Consider the following 16,966-nt stretch of genomic DNA (forward strand, 5'->3'; position numbering starts at 1 on the left):
AAAGAATTATACTTGCATCTAGACTGATCTGGCTAGAAAAATGACCAAATTATCCAAAGACCCTCTCTAAAAGGATTATCCGACACAAAAACCCCTAAGTAAATCTTTCCATTAAAACTGATATATTTTGAATCACTTCATGACTAAATTGTTGAATGGCTTATTAGAGATCTTTGTTTGCATTCTCTCCTTTGTTAAAATAAAGTTTTCACCCTGAACTCTCACAGGAATAACAAAGGCTGAAAGCTAGACTTCTCACATCACATACTGGTCCTCAAAAACTTTAATTACAGACAAGTCATACCTAGGCCTGGTAAATCTTTGGCATAAAATGAAATAAAGCATAACTTGGATATTTAAAACTCAAATAAAACAGAATATTCCATTGCATATTTTGTAGGTAGCTGAGTGATTGTGTGAGAGGGACAATTTGTACATTTCCTTCACATATAATTTTTGTAATTTGGTCTGCCTGAGAGGAGCAGGGACTAACTGCTCCTCTCAGGACATACCTTCTTTAACTACATACAGCTTGACTTAGCCTCAACCTTTCTGCTGTAAGAGCAGAACTTTTTAGGAGGAGTGAGAAACGAACAGGAGAAAATTTTCTTTGACCTTCAGTATCAGATTTCAGTAGACAATGTGCTTGTTTGTGCATTCTCCCTATATGGAATAGAATCTAATTATTTAACTATAACCATCAAATAAATTTACAGGATATATTAGTAGAGGTCTATGTTGCTAATTGTTACTAGTCTCATTAGAAGACTAATACCCATTAAAACACTATCCTTATTGGTTATCATCAGTGAAGATGTATTTTCACTTTTGCATCTTTTAGCCCTCTGAAAAGTAGTGTGAACCATTTTTTTTAGATCTCATGTGTTTGTATAAATGAGAAAAAGAAATATTACAATTGAATCTCCTCTCTGAGGATCTATGTTTGCCTGCATGTTCAGAAGAGATTATCCTTCCTGCCCCCTTGGAGTGACCCTGTGTGTTTCTTATCAACTCTTCCAGAAAAAAAAGAAAAGGAAAAATCTCACTATATTGAGTTGAAAGCTATGACATCAAGTTAGTGAATAACACAAGTTGATAGATCAATTCTAGCGGATTCATACATGTTTTCAGATTAGTATTGTTCTCAGTTTCAAATTGTACAGTGTATCTACAAATTACTAATAAAGTAGAAATGAAAATCGCTTTAACAATAAAATACTCTATAGTTTGCTTTCTATTGCTTCTGAACTACACCAGGCAGCAGTCTCTCTTCCCTTGTGGTACTCTATCTTTCATAATCCTCTTTAGATCACGTTTTTAAAGGATATTGTGTATTTAGAAAGAGGGCTTCTAAAATTTAATAAATGTTGCTGGGCTTTTGTAAATCTAATATTATCTGTTATCTCTACTTCAAAGGGCAGAAAAGCTGCTGTTACCAGCTGGAATCTCTGACTTTTAAAACGAAAAAGTAACTGAGCTCACGTTACTTATACAGGTCAGGGAAAGAGGATACTATTGTAACTGGTTAAAAAACATCAGAGAGGGAACTGAAGGGCCACCAAGTGAATTTGTTCTCAATTTTTTTTTTTGTTAACTGTCAAAGTGATTTGTAACAATGATAGTCCTCCTCATTAAACCAAGCAGTGGACACAGTCAAAAATATCCTGCCTTTACTATTATTCTTCATGCTGCCGGTTGGTGTTTTCCAAGTCAAAAGGTATAACTAAAATAAGGTTTTCAGGAAGAAGTAATGTCTTTTGGGAATCTGACCAGAAAGTTACAATACTGTCTCTTTCAAATTATTATGGTGACTACAGCATTTCTGTTGCCAGTGTGGTAGTGAAACCTGCTACATAAAAGGCTTCTACCAAAGGACAGTTATAATGAAAGACCAATGATTGCTTTTGAAATAGCAATTTAAGCTATTTTGTGCATGTAGTCTGACTTTTTTAATATATTAGAATGTGTATACAGAAACATGATTAAATTATGCCATCCTAAGGCTCTTCCCAGATTCCTATTGTACCGTTGTCAGTAGATACACTTCCACAGGTCTTAGTAGTATTTAGATTCTAACCCATCTATAGTTTCCCTATTGAAGACAGAGCTCCAGTGAGATAGACCTGCAATCATTCATGTTTTCAGAGAGTGAATGGAGAACAGAGATAATGAAGATGAGATACATTTACATATTAGTCATCAAAAAAGTTATGTCTCTAGTCTAGATATTTGTCAAGCTACTTCTAAACTGTAGAGAGAAATGGGCATATCTGAAAGACAAGTCCACAGGGTCTAAACATCCAAATAGCAGACTCTCCCTTTAAAGTTGCTTCTCTCTTGTCCTATTAATTATTGGGAGGCCTAGTAAACAAGCTTAAGGAAAGTCTGACTTCAGAGGTTAATTTAGAGGAGATAAATTCTAACCAACTGTTAAGTCAATATAGCTCTATCCTTTCTAATGATTTCTTTCTAAAGAAACCTTTTATAATTATGTCTACAATTTTAAGCTAATTTTAGTTTCCCAGATCATTTTTATGCTGAAAAATGTGCTTATCACTCACCTTGGGAGTCTCTACATCATCTGTTGAATTATTCAGTCACCTCTGAGAATTTCTCAATATTCTTTCTTTATACCTCCTCTTACTATAAGCAATTGTTTTCCTACAGTGTACATGAATTTTCACTAGAAAACTTGGCTTACGCTTTCAACTCTCTCTTCATTTAAGAGACCTAAAGATCAGAACATAAAATCTGCCCAGAAAGAGTATATTATCCTTTTGATACTATTGAAAGATATGTTTGGCCTTTACTCTAGGAAATCTGGACTTTGCTGATCTGGAAGCTCCCAAGAGGGGATTGCATCCAAATATTGACCTTGTATAACCTTTCTTAGCTTCTGAATTGACAAGATTACAGCACATGGTTATATGGTTCCTCTTAATTAATTTGACACTATATTTCCACAATCTGAAGAGAGAAAAAGATTTTTAGTGCTTTATTAATTTTCTAATATTTGTCCATTGGCTGAAATCCTGAAGGTAATGGTCACTAATAGCTTGTTCTTTGTCTGCCCAGTGACCAGGGTCATCATTTTTCAAAAGAGGTCTCTGGAGCGTAGAAATGATTCTTCAGTCACTGTTTTTTCTTTATCAGAGATCTTTTTCTTTTCCTTTATAGATTACAGTTGAGATGTTTTGCTCGACCAGTTTTTTATTTTCTGCACAATGCAATTACTCAGCCATTAGAGAGTGAACTTTGCATTTGATTGTTTTATTAGACAAAGTCACAGTAGAAACTAGTATAAATTATCTTGACCAGAGAGTATTTTGATCTGATTCTAGTTTATACATTGCCACCAAAATATTTATTTCAAATTTTCTTCCTTCAGGATGACATCACTGACAGTTGCAAAGAGAGTAGGACGAGTATGTTTTTTTATCAAAAGAGAAATTCCGATCACAAGCATTATCCATAATGAGATGTTCTGATTGTCTCAGTGAAGGAGAGATATAAATAGATGTTTATTTTGGGTAAGATTTCTTTTTAAAAAATAGTTTTATCAAAAAAGGTATAAAAATGAAAAAACACCTTTTCTATACAGGAATAGAAATAGTCTGAACTTTAGAAATAGGAGGAAAATGAAAGCACTGAGAGAACAAAAAATAAAACCATTCTTTAGATTTCATCACCAGACGTTTGGCTGAATAATGGGAACCTCTGTAGTTTCAATCAATATTGTATCATACTGGATGAAACAGGGGGACTTGAGGTGAGATCTGAAATACTCTAGTTGTGGCAAAAAATACATTAGTTTCAGTAGGCTGAGGAAGGTTGTCATCTATTAATATATTTGTAAAGGAAATGTTTCCCTTTTCAAATACTGTGGACACCTCTAAACAGCCTTCCTTCATCCACCAAACTATCCTGTTCACTTTTTAAAGAGAGTATCCACAATGAGTCTTCTTAATTTCACAGTTTAGTGGATCAACTCATACAAAATAATCATATCTTTCCTTGGGCATTATTTCTGTCATTTTGCTGTTGAAAAGTCCACCTGAACTTTACATCTTCAGACACTGTTGAAAGGCAGAATATGTGGGGCTACATGAGTGTTCTGGAGAATTACATCATTCATAAAAGGGTTTTCAATATGTAAAAGACCTCACAAATTTCCTACTGAGATGTATTTAAAAGCCTTGAGAGTGCTCTACGAACTTTAAATTTCAGCTGACCTACAACTTTGCATTATTGCCTTTGATCTTTTAAAAACCTCCAATTCTTTTTTATGATAAAATCCCAACAAACTTCCTATGACATGTCTATCCCTTTCAGAAAACTGCATAATTTAAAATATGCACCAGCAGCCTGGTAAATTCAAGTTAAATCAAACATTCTTTGCAAAGAATTTAAGCCATTTTCTATAATAAATGGGAGAAGCTTGTGTTAGACAAACATGAAAATTAATCATGTACTTTAGGATTGCTTCAGGTGCTTAGGCATTTGGAAAACACAGAAATAATTTTAAAAATTAATGTTGTTTCATTATGGGCATGTTTTGCATTCTGTTCTTAGATAAAAATATACAGGTATTCAGCCATTCAAGATCTGATCATCTGTTATTTCAAGTTTGATATGATTTATCTACCTTTCTAAAACTACTAAGAAAGTCTATTTCTTCACATTCTCTATTTTCAAGAGAGTTTACTGTTTATGCAGGCTGGTCACAGTTGGGTATAATATATCGATGTGTCAGAAATTGGAACAGGCAGTAGACATTATAGATGAATTGCCAGGAAATTACCCCAAGTGTGCTGACTTCCCAAATTCCTTCAAATGACTTAACAGGCTTGACATGGCAGCTCAGTGTTCAGTTTGCTTAGGGGACTTTAGGAGAATCAGTGCTTCCAATCCATTGCTAAGGTCTGGTTATTTCACATTTACATAGCAATAAAGAGCTTAGGGAAACTGTAACTGGCAAAAAAAATTTTAAGTCAGTATTACTACCAAGAACAGTGTTTCAGTTCATTTGTACCATTTAGATTAAAAGCCTTTATTCCAAGAAAAATTAGACAGGAAGATCATATTATTATTACTGAATTGTTGATAAGCAGCATCACCTTTGATCTGAAAGGCTTCGGTTCACGACAGCACTGGCAGTAGCAGACATGCTCATTCTTGATGAGACAATGAAGTGTGTAAAGGTGACAGGCTTTATGGCAAAAGGTATTGCATACCTTCCACAAATCACTCATTTGTCTAGTTCTGGACGATATAATTCTGTGACCTATGAAATTAACAGCAGAAACCTTGATTTTCTCTTTATAGCTCCTTGCATCATCCCAGATAGAGAATGACTGTAAAGCTCTCACCGTTATATGAAATTAAAAGTATTCTGCAAGGGTAGCATCATTCTGCTAAGGTTAGGGAATTCCCCAGTAATGAAACACATTGTGGTCTAGCATCTGGGAACTTATATATACAGCTATGAGGTGGATACAATAAAATAAATGTTCTTGCTTATGTTACATTTACCCTCACTACATTTTTTGCTATTATTTCACAGATCATTTAAATTACTAAAAATATTAAATAAATAAGAGTTACCTAGACCTAGTGAGTGACAGGAAAATGGCCTCCAACCAGATTCCTCTAATGTGGAAATAATCAAACTTAAGGTGTGTCAAAGTGTTTCTTAATGGTACAAGTGAAATTTTATTCATGTTGTTAAAGCTTGGATGGTTTCCAAAACATCTGTAGTCTAAAAACAGAAGAAAAATAACAGAACTGAAAATCACTGAAAAACTGTACCACATTACAGAAACTGCTGCAGATTCCAGGAGGTAATTGGTTTGACTATACCAATGTCCCTTTTTTACTATGGTATAACTATACAGGAATTAGGTTATCCTTGTAAACGGCACGGTGACTACAGCTGTAAAAAGACATCACTGCCATCTTCTGGTAAGAGATCATTTGGCTTGCCAGCATGTGAGGGTTTATTTATTTATTTATCTTTTTATAGAACACTACGCAGACAACCAGGGCTTTTTGTTTACAACGGGGGGGAAATATAGGCATTGGGCTTTAACATTTGGAATTTGTTTTGATCAATAGTTTTATGATCCTACAGAATTTCCAAATTTCTGAACTGTTATATGACTCCTACTGACAAAACATTCTTGAGATTGATTTTCCTCTGAGATTGTAAGTAGTATTAGTTCAGAAATGTGAATTTGATAACCCAATCGTATATTCTATTTTGAAGTGTAAGCTAGGTCATGATTGAATGTATGGAAACAGAAATACTCTTAGAAATTTCATGAAGATCATTTTCAGTTGAATGTCAATCATGTTAGTACGACCATGCTAACCAGGTTACAGTTATGTATTTGTCTATGTGCCAGAAAGTTCCTTTCTGCTTCGTCCAGACTATTTGGTGCTTCAGCCTTACCTCTTGATAACTTGTTTATCGCTAATCATCAACCAGAAACAGAATGCCAACAGTCTGTCTTGTTCTAGGAAATATAGCTTGATTTGTGGCATGATCTTTACTTCATCTTTAGCATCCAACATCATTGCCACTAATAACTAGTAACACTGCTATTAGTAATTGGTTCCAATCTTACATGCTGAGGTATTAGTAATGTCCCCTCCCAGAGAGCAGGAAATCACCCTCAGTATAAAGGGAAACTGCTGCTTTATAAAATGTAATACCCATTACCTTAAATATTTATTTGGAAATCACTCATGATGTCTTTGGAATTTCCTCAGATAGCAATTTTTTAAAAAATGAGAGTTTTGTTCACATTCAAAAACCTGGGTTTATCATACTCAATCAGAAATGAATAAATATATACACATTTTTTAAAGCAAATATAGACATAGAACAAAAGAATATAGGCTGCTTTTCAGCACTGTTTCACATCAGACTCCTGCAATCTGGATGGCTCTTCAGTTTCTTTGGCTTTTCCTTACTGTTCTGCACTGTGTTAGAAACTCGTTGAAACTTGTCCCAAAGATGTTTAAAGAGGCAAAAAGTGACGTTCATGTCAATATCACCCTGATCAGCATTAGTATCTCCGGAGGCTGGTTAGTGCACTAGAGTTTATTCTATCTTGATAGCACAGTCCATGGGAACTTACAGGGTCAGATTTCAGATGTGCTGGCCACACAGCAGTCTTTGTTTTTGGCCTCTACAAACTGCAAAATAGTGTGAATAAATGTTGCAGACCTGACAAAGCACCCCATTACCTGTACTGGCTTTCTCCTCGCTGAGCTGCAGCCCCAGCAGCAGCATCTCTGCTTGACTATTTTTTTAGAAGGGAAGACATATTTCCCTTATACTTTGTCTGTATTGCAAACCTAGCCTTGACTTGTAGTCTGTATATTTAAGCATAAATCTTCAATTCACATGCCCACAGCCACTGTGAGAGTTGTATTACTCTTGGAAATATTTCCCTTTTAAAGCAGACAGCCTGTCCTCAGATTAAGAGATTTGAGATGGTAAATTTCTCAAAATCACTTCTTATTGGAAGTAGAGCTGTTTTCCATAAATGCAAGAGCCAACCGTCTTTAAACCCAGAGCTGGATAGTAGGTTTTCACTGTCCATTCATGCCAGTGACAGATGCCTGGCAATCAGGAGCTGCTTGTCAGCTCCCAGATAGGAGGCATAGAACTTACACTTGTGTTAAAAGAGCAAAGAGGCTGTTGGTTAACACAAGCTTTTACGATGAAGTTGGCACACATTTCTGTACAATGTCACTCAAAATCTTTTACACTGCAGCACATGCCCCAGCTGCAAATCAGCTGATGATTGTGAGGGAGGAAGAATCAAGGTACGGGAAAATACTTCTCATTGTAAGCAATTTTGCAGAAATGTAGTTGCAGCTTTAAAGAGCTCCCCTAAAGCACACATCTCTTTTCCTTACCTGCTGGGGTTTTTTTCCATTTATCAACCTGCTGCTGATTCGACAGTTTGTGGTTTGTTAGTATACAGCGACTTTCTGAATGCTGATCCCAAAGCATACTGAACAAAGAGATGCAAAGAAAGGATTACAGAATTGGACAGTCACCCAAGCTAGTTTTATGTTTACTAATCAGTACTTTCCAGGGCTTCCAAGAAACCGAGGTAAAAAATCATTGGAGTCCATTCTTTTTTAACCATAAATAGGGCATTATTAAAAGTAAATATAGTCTCATCAATTGATCTTTCACAAGTAACTTGCTTGGAATAGTAGGTTACTGTGCTCACTTCAGTGTTTTTGAAAACACATCAAAACCTTAAGAAAATTATTTTTTTGTTAGGTTTTGGTTTTTTTTTTTAATTGAGTCTGGTTCTGAAGTTTGCAATAATCTCTTTACCACAAAATGCAGCACATTCTAATGAAATTAGTGACGCAGAGGGAAGAGTCTGTAGCAAGGAAAAATTAGTGACAAAATTAACAGAAGAAATACTGAAAGGTCCTTATTATTGAACCTTCCAGTCTTAGCACTTTCTCAATGAAAATGAAGTTAAAATTATGGAACTGCAACACATACAAAACTATACCACAGCTATTACACATTAATGTCATTTACCTTAGTCCTTCCTCCATCTCTCTTTTTTTAATATTTTTTTGTATCTTTACCCTGCTTAGGAGTTGAACTGAATTGTGACATATTCCCAGGTGTTCTTAAAGAGCTGCAATATTTATTTTTAGCATATTAACCTTAACAATTCATTAAAAAGTCATCTTCCTCCAGAGGTCTTCTCTTTGCAATCATTCCTAGTAGAGTGACAGCTAAAATGGTGAATAGAGTATCAACAATTCTGATTTTCTGAGTTATAAGACAATGAAAGTAACTCTTGTAATAATACAGTTATTACAGTCTCGATGACTTAGCCTGTAGTTTTTCAGAACTTGATTGACTGACAATAGTTAGATAGACTTGATGAACGTAAGTTTGCAATGGTAGCATTCAGCTACTATTTATGAGTTATTTCAGTACTATATTAGTTTTATTTCAAAGTTAACTATGAAATGCTGGTTTGTTTCTGGTATTATTGTTTCTTTTGATTTTACTAACCATTTTCAGAAAGAAAATCACGAGAATTGTCATACAAATTGATTATTGGAATACTCACATATTATCTTTACTTATGAAAGAGTCACAAATTGAGCATAGTAAATGAATATAAAAAACTTGATGGTTCTCCTGGTTCTGGTATTATCATAATCATGTTAGGACTACTAAGAACTGAAATAAGTACTCTACATTTTCTTCATGAGCCAAATATTTACATTATGTGAACCATCTTAATTCCAGTCTTGAATTTCTTTGCTTCCTTTCAGTCTTTTTCCTTTCCTGGATAATTTATATGTAAGTCAGTGCTTTGCAGGGCATGAACTGGAGCCTAGAGTGACTGTCCCTTTGTATCTTATTCCATAAAGGCATTTATAAACTTACTTATATAGTAGCACTGGGATTAGTTGTGTGCTTAAACTTAAAATATGCTTTAACTCCCTTCTGAGCTGGGTACCAATCCCTCCAGATGCTGAGAAGAATGTGGAGCTATTAGGGAGTCCGTGTGATGACAACCACTTCAGTGGTGTGCAGAGCTCCTTCTTTCAGGTGATTGTTCTTTCGTTTACTTATATTTTTTAAAACAAAATTTGAGATAGATCATCTCCTGTACCTACAAGCCAGTGGGACGGGAGTTCTCAGGAACTGTCTGTGATACCTACTCCTGGAACCACTCTTCACTGACACTGGCAAGAACTGGAGGAAGCTGATAAAATCAGAATACTGGATTTTTTTGTTCCTCCCATGAAATATTATTAGATTAGTAGAATATTTTTCTTTTCAAATATGTAATGATGCAAGCACTTTTCCAAACAATGTTCAAATCTGGCATGTAGGATACAGCATCGCTCTACATGTCTGACTGTAAGAGATACGATGTCAGCTTTAGTAATACCTTCCAACCATATTATCTTGCTGCTTTTCTATTCTGCCTCCAGACTTCTGGAATACCTCATCATCTACTAAAACATGATATTAAAGTTGGAGACCCATTGATCATTTTAACTGCTTGAGTGGCCAGAAGTCATCCTTGTTAAATGGCTATTGCTTTAGTCACTTTCATTGGACTAATTACAGTCAGATATTGTTGAAACTCTGAAAGATGCTGAATGGTTGAATGTAAAAATAATACCCTGCAAATAAATTGAATCCTGAAATTACCTCCTTCTTCAGAAAGAATCACAAGAACGTCTGATGCTGACAATAAATTTACACCATCCTAGGAATCTTTGTTGTAAAACATAAAAATCACAAAGAAAAAAAAAAAATCCTGATTTTTTTTCACCTCTTTTTTCTATAATTACAAGCCTTCTGAATTTGTTCAAAATAAAGTATCTTCTAAAGCTACTTGTTATAGATCTTTTATTTTAAAATACATTTAGCAGTTCTATCATTTATATAAAAAATATAAAGATGACAAACTCCTCAGTATGTATATTTGTATTTTTTTCAACTTTTACAAATGTTAAGCAGATTTAGGAAGAGGAAAGTGACTACTGTTTATTATGAACTGTGTTCATAAATCTGCCTTGGATGGACTTAAAGTTGATATGAGTAAATGACTTACGGACTTGAATTATTGAACTGTTGCTTGCAGTTCATAAATAACACACTTTTCTTTAAAGCTGCCTATATTTTGTATTGCAAGCTTAGGGTCTAAAAGATACTGCATCAAAATGAGTCTGGACTAAGAAGTTTTTTTCAGAAATGACCAGAACGGCTGTCATATATTAAGAAACAAGCAGCATTTCTACGCCAAAAGGAATTGGCACATACGTTATGATATGCTTATCACTAAAATATGATTCTACTGGATTTTATTATGGATCTTCCAGACTTCTTTCACAAGTTCAACTGACTGGACAAGCAGTCTATTATCAGATAGTGCAGCTTGATAAGGATAGAAATTCATATTTCAATATATGTTCCACTTATTGCAGTGGTGTTATTCCAGAACCAAGCAAATACTAATCAAACCTTGTACCACTCATTAAAATTGAGTATGGCATATATAATTGAAATGTAGTAGCCTGGCCAGCAAGCTTTTTGTTTGGTTGGTTATTTTCTTTTGAAATCCATGATATGAAATACACTTGTAGCCTATTACTTCTTCCTTCAGATTTCATTTCTGATTATGCAGGTACCTCTGTTAATAAGTAGAATTGAATGTCAATGAAAGAAAATAACTTACACTTAAAATAGTTATGTAAAAATTGTTGGAAAGCAATATAGTTGCTTGTTTACAATATAATCTCTATAACCTTTTATCTAGTGTAAGATTGCATAGGGGCTTAAACAGCTCTTTGTTTCAGAAAAGCATTTTTCTTCTTGTTCTGTGTTCGTTTTGAAAATCATTTGCCAAGATGCAGTAAGGGTTATTTGTAAATGCTTCTTGTTTGAACCTTGATGAATGAAGGAGTTTTTCTCAATTAGATCTTCTTGTAAAATGTAGATACAGTTCTTACAAAAGTGGTACTGATGCTTTTGCTGATTCTTGTTTATTTTCTACCTAATAAACAACGGCACATGTCTATGATTGCTAACTTATTGGACAAATTTCAGGAAATAACTGCAAGGAACAGTTGTGTGAACTTCATTCAAGAAGCAGACTGCCACTGGACTCCACAAACAGCACTTCTGAAAGAGTGTGCAAAAGTGACTGAGTACATTTTGCCATTTTTTCAGATAAAGTAATCTGATATTTTTTTACTTGTCTTGATTTTGCCATTTAATGGCTCACGGTTCTGTTATCTTTACTGCTCACATTCATTTTTATTCATAAATAACACAATGTTTTCCATTTGGTCATTTTGCATTCATCATAATCTTAGATATTAAGAAGTGGAGATTAATCTTTTTTTTTTTTTTAATCTGTTTCTAAAAAGCTTATTGTATTTAACCATGGAGGTTTAGCTGAGGCACCATCTACTGGTGGTTCTGACAGCAGCTACCACAAGACTGAAATATCCATCATGGATATTTGCAAACATTTCAAGATCTTTCAGGCTAGGATCCTCTCTGACTTAGGGTTGAAGAAATATTTGAGCATTGCTTACAACCTCTTTATGACTGAGCAGTTGCAAGTTTCTCTGCATATGGACAAAAATTTACCTTGAATGTTCCTCTCAGAATAAGAGTATTCTGAATATTTTATTAGCTATGTAGTATGTCTATTATAGGTTTTGAAACAGGTTTACAGAATAGTCTTCTGTCAGAATCTTCACTGAAATTTTTCTTCAAAAAACAATCATTTGTAATGTGGGTCAACATTGCTCTTCTTTTATGTTTGAGGAAAAGGAAAATGTCATAGAATGTAACATTGCATTTCAAACTTCTTTCTAAAAGTAGATTAAACTATTTTCCCTTTTCTTTGCTAACTTACTGTTATAATATTATATACATTATTTATTTAAAATATAAAATAACTAAATATTTGTTAACAAGTTTTGACTGATCTGAATTTTAATTCCTGTCAGTGAGAGTTTTGAAACTTGGTACTCGTTTCTTAGGTCAGAAGAAAAACAACCATTAAAATCTTACAATACTTTGCAGAAGAAAGTGTCTTTCTCTGACTATTTCTTCTACAGCTTGGAAGAGTTGTAATTTTGGACACAAACACTTTCTAAATATAAGCATATCTAAACAGTATAGTTGTACCCAAAACATATGGGAATCAGAAAGGTTCATATTTGCTTATTCCAATGCTTTTTTGTATTTGATTCTTCACAAAAGGCTAATCTGGATTTAGCACAGGAACTCAGAAATAAGCTAGTAACAATTACAAAAATAAGGAATACAGTGCAATGGAAAACCATATTCAAAAGTGATAGTGTATAATGTTTGCAATGGCACTATTTGCTTTAATGACATCTTAAAGGTGATAAACTGCTGCAATTTTTTCCATCTGAATCAGGCTACAGCAAGTTACAGTTCCAAGTTTAACATCATTGCCAAGCAGAAGCAAAATATAACAATCATTGTTTACACAGAAATTTTTAAAATTCTGATTTTGGATAGAACAGCAAATACTCCATAGATAGAAGCCATTAACAAATAAAATACTATGACAGAATAGCTCAAGCACTGGGATTTAGGATTAGACAAGAACTAGTTAAAGTCAGGATCTTTGTCACTGCACCAAGCTTCTGCAACTCAGCTAGCAACTAGGAAAATCAAGGAAGACAGTTGGAAGTACATAGAGAAAATCTATCCTCCCAGCCTGCAGAAAATAAACCAGGACATTTCTGACAGTCTAGTTCCCTGTTTTCCACTCCTTGGAGACCCTCGTGCATATAAACTGTTTATCTGGCTCCATACTTCTTATTTCCCCTCATATCTGACCAATAAAAATACCTAACAGTGTTGGCATGAATAATATATTTCAGGCGGAAGGGATCTACAGTAATCATCTACTCCAGTTAGGTTTCCTACCCAGCAACTGTTCCTGGCTGTCTTCCCTTTACTCCTGTCAGTACCCTGACAGATCTGCAACAAAGACAAAAGCCAAAGCCTGCTACTGCTTCTTATCCATTGTCCCATAAAGGGTTTTAAGTCAAGGACAACTAAGAAAGAAAGATTACTTTTTCCCCTTAGGAAAAAATTACCATATAAGACATCTGTATTTAACAATACACAAAAGCCAAATCCACACAAGATCAGAAAATCTTTCTCCATCATCATTCCTTTCACACATTCAGAAGGCTGAAGATCTCTGCCCTGCAGTGACTCACAGCACTGCTTCAGGGGAGGGCAGTCAAGGTGTTTGAAGGAAGGAATGGTTAGAGAAATGCCATAAAGATGCCCGATTCTTACTCTAGAGACAAAAACTGTGTATAGAGGATCTCTTCTGCTCAAGTATATCAAATTAAAGCATTTTGGTCAAATGAATTTTGACTAAAACTCTCCACGGTGCAGTTTAGCCCCATACTTATCAGAAAACACGCAATGCTTACAAACAATGGGCTTTCATGTCTCACTGCCTAAACTACGAAGTACTCAGTCTTCTCTTTAAAAACTTAAATATATCCCGAACACTTCTCTTTGATTTTGGTCAAAATTCAGAGAAAGATAGTTTGATCTATATAATCTCAATATTTTATATTGTTACATGTTCTTCTGATATCTATACATCCCACATGTTCTCCTGTCCTCCTTCAATGTTTAAATCACTGTCCTGTTTTCTTTGAGTGAATAATGAGAGAAACTTAGTGAGAAAAAAAATAAATTTGTTAGAGTCTTTGTATACGTTTCTTTTTTAAAGTTTCCTGTTGGCTTAGGCACATTGTGTTCCTCTGTATCACATCCTTTCAAAGCCATATGTGGAAGCAATAAAGTGTATCCTTGCCTTCAAAGTCACTGAGTATTTGTTTAGCTAAATGACTAAGGAAAATACCATGAACTCATTAACAAATATGGTTATATGTGGTCACTTAATCATAGAGAGCAGGCTGCAGAGCAGAGCACAGGAAATATTAGTCAGCACAAGCAATGGATAACTGTCAGTTACTGATCTCAGGATTTCTTGCCAGGGAAAGCCAGTCAGCAGGTTAGCAGGAAAATACATGAAGTCTGCCAGCATTTTCCATTAAGAACAAATTTCCAGACATAGAATTGTTTGGGGATACAAGTGATGATTGCAGACTAAAAGTAGAGTTTTCTTCCTTAAACACAAGACACTGCCTATTACAGTGCAGATCATGTTAAAAGAAACCTACACAGGAAATATGATTTTGCAAACGTCTTTTCCATCAATTCAGAGACACATAAATGCATACCTGCACTGCATATTGGGAGGTAGTCCCGTGTAAAGGAAGAATAAAATCGTAAAGTTCCTTTTCAAATATCTGCTCATTTCCCCTCCATGTTACTTTTGTGTGAGTCAATTGAGAATGAAGTGTTTTCCTCACCGTGCAAATGTACAATATGCACTGAAGAAAGAGATCTATTTTGCAAGACTGTGAAGTGCACATGCCTTGAACACTTCACAACCAAAAGTTTTTATAATATTTTTTTCCTTCTGGTAGTAAAGAAAGGATTTATGTCATCTGAATAGATGCTCTCCCACACAAATAATGCCTCAGAATGAATGGCATCAGGGTAAGAGATTTGCCTATCATGTGGAGATAAAGTTTAAGAGGGAAGTAAAACAAGTAATAGGCCAGCTATGCTACAGAAGAAAAACTTAAAAGTCTTTTTTTTTTAAAGTCAAGCCTTGTCCAGACTTGAATGACATTCTCAGAAACAGTATATAATTTTAAACTTCTGTTATTTTGATATGTAGAATTCAAAAATTTTCCTTACACATTGAAAATTATGACTGAGTTTTATGACATCTACTTTTTGGGAACTGAATTGTATGATTTGGGGAATATTTGCAAATATTTGTGACTTTTTCTGTCTTTTCAATCTCTAAAATTTAACAAAGCTCCGATTTTTGCTAAATGCTTTATTAAAAACTCATGTTAGATTGCAGATCTTCAATCTTGGATATAAAGCAACAGTTAGCAGAATAGTAAGAGTTGCTTTTGTGTGCTGACTGTAGCCCTTTAACACCTCTGCCTGGAGACCAACTTCCTGGTGTGGGCTTTGCTGCTGTACTGCATCCCTTCAGAGGGCTGACAAGCTATACAAAATCATTTCCTGTAAAACCTCAACTCTATTTGCTTCAGACACTTGAATGTGTGTTGATCAGTGAATTTAGGAAGAGCAAGCTCAGTCTCACACTCAGTTCATAAAAGGATAACCCCCAAGATTAGCTACTATGCTATTAAATCTCCATGTGAAGACATGCACATTACAGGGTCTACAATTCAAGTGGATATAAAATTGTGATTAATCAGGCTAAACAGAGACATCTGTAAAGAGGCTTGACTCCACAGCAAAGAGAGTTCTAGTCAATACAAACAGTGGAGTGCAAGACACAGTTCATTTCATAGTAAAGAAGTTGTCAAAAATTTGCCAAATCAATTAATCCTTAAGTATGCATTATATTTTCCTCTATTGACTATAAAGGCAGATAGTTCAAAAATGGAAACCAAAGTTTAAAAATAATTACTAGAAAATCTAAAGAGGGACTCAAGCTGGCATCTTGAAAGGATTCTCACAATTAGTCATTAATAATTAATGATGTTATTCATAATCATTACTAACGGTAATTATTTTTTTTTTAAATCCTATTTTTCTCCGTCTCAGTGATCTTGGACAGTTTTATTAAAGTATGTCATAGAAGTGGCATTTCATTCACTATCCTTCACAGAGGACTCAAAGCTACAATAATTAAATCCAAAGAATACCATGTAGAAATGGATCATTCTGTGTCTGGGGTTGTATTCAGGAGATTTATGGTGATTATGAAAAAGGTCACAGAGGTACAGCTGCCCAAGAGCAGATGATCTTTCTTAAACCAGAAGACCTTATGAAAATCAGGAAGACCTTATGAAAACAAAAAATTCATATACAGGTATCTTTATGGTTTACATCTTCTAAGACTTACAGTTGCCCCAGACTCAGCTGAAGATAGTACCCAATTGTAATTTTAATTTATTTTAGAAAAATCTTGTTATTTTTCAATACAGATCACTTTAAGTGTGGCAGTACTATGCTAAGTCTGAACAATGACGCATATTCCATGATATATCATTTTTCTTTGGTTCCCTTCGTCTGTTCAGCCACTCTACTCCTTCAGCTGCTGCTCTGTCATTGAAAAGGACTGTCACTGGTTCCATTATAAAGTGGAGATACTGTAATAGAAATATATACCAGTAATTCTTCTACAAAGATTTTAAAAGATCTCATCTCTAGTGTTATTTTACACTACAAATGAAATTTTACAGATCATTAGTCCAGAATGTGGGCTAGTTATTTGACAAAATGAATTAGAAAGTCTAGGATTATTTCATGTAG

The sequence above is a fragment of the Colius striatus genome, chromosome 5 (genome assembly GCF_028858725.1).
Source record: "Colius striatus isolate bColStr4 chromosome 5, bColStr4.1.hap1, whole genome shotgun sequence".
Taxonomy (NCBI): Eukaryota; Metazoa; Chordata; class Aves; order Coliiformes; family Coliidae; genus Colius; species Colius striatus.